This window comes from Phyllopteryx taeniolatus, unplaced genomic scaffold, assembly GCF_024500385.1.
Source record: "Phyllopteryx taeniolatus isolate TA_2022b unplaced genomic scaffold, UOR_Ptae_1.2 contig_25, whole genome shotgun sequence".
Taxonomy (NCBI): Eukaryota; Metazoa; Chordata; class Actinopteri; order Syngnathiformes; family Syngnathidae; genus Phyllopteryx; species Phyllopteryx taeniolatus.
Window position 1 is genome coordinate 642,501 of NW_026903173.1, and position 1,457 is coordinate 643,957.

The window sequence follows — 1,457 nt, forward strand, 5'->3', positions numbered from 1 at the left end:
ATCAGAATCATCTTTATTTGCCAAGTATGTCCAAAACACACAAGGAATTTGTCTCCGGTAGTTGGAGCCGCTCTAGTACAACAGACAGTCAATTTACAGAACACTTTGGAGACATAAAGACATTGACAAAAAACAATTGTGCAAAAAGATGCAGAGTCCTCTAGCACTTGGAGCAGTTCGAATGACTAATATCGCAATAGTCCGGTGCAATGACCATTGTGCAAAGGGCGCTGAGACTTCAAGGAGTGTATGCGGTTTAAAGTGACGAGTAGTGCGATAATCTGGGACAATGGCTGTGCAAATGTTACGGATACTCCTCAATCAGTGTGCAAATGGAGCAGATGCTACTCTGGCATGAGTGGCCAGTATATGCAAATAGTGCAGCATGGCGAGACAACTACAGCGAGTGCACGAGTAATACATAATTGGCCCCACAGAAATGTGACAACGAACTCAAGTCAAAAAATTGCCAGCTTGTTGTAATGGAATTATAGGTTAGCTGTTTAAGAAGTTGATTGCAAGAGGGAAGAAGCTGTTGGAATGTCTACTAGTTCTAGTTTGCATTGATCGGTAGCGCCTACCTGAGGGAAGGAGCTGGAAGAGCTGGTGACCGGGGTGGGGAGGGTCCGAGAGGATTTTGCATGCCCTTGTCTTAGTTCTGGCAGCGTGCAAGTCCTCAAGGGTTGGTAGGGGGGTACCGACAATCCTTTCAGCAGTTTTGATTGTCCGTTGCAGTCGGAGTTTGTCCTTTTTTGTAGCAGCACCAAACCAGACTGTGATGGAAGAACACAGGACTGATTCGATGACCGCTGTGTAGAACTGTCTCAGCAGCTCCGGTGGCAGGCCGTGCTTTCTCAGAAGCCGCAGGAAGTACATCCTCTGCTGGGCCTTTTTGAGGACGGAGTTGATGTTGGTCGCCCACTTCAGGTCATGGGAGATTGTAATTCCCAGGAACTTGAAGGTCTCGACGGTTGACACAAGGCAGCTGGACAACGTGAGGGGCAGCTGTGGCGAAGGATGCCTCCTGAAGTCCACGATCATCTCTACAGTCTTGAGCGTGTTCAGCTCCAGGTTGTGTCGGCCGCACCACTGCTCCAGCCGCTCCGCTTCCTGTTGATATGCAGACTCGTCACCGTCCTTGATGAGGCCGATGACAGTGGTCTCATCTGCAAACTTCAGGAGTTTGACAGTCGGGTTCGCTGAGGTGCAGTCGTTCGTGTAGAGAGAGAAGAGCAGCGGAGAGAGGACACAACCTTGGTGCGCCCCAGTGCTGATGCTGCGTGTGGATGAGGTGGCCTCCCCCAGCCTGACCTGCTGTGTCCTGCCCGTCAGAAAGCTGTAAATCCACTGGCAGATGGCAGGTGAGACGCTGAGCTGGAGAAGCTTGGATGAAAGGAGTTCAGGGATGATGGTGTTGAACGCTGAGCTGAAGTCCACGAACAGGATCCTCGCGTAGG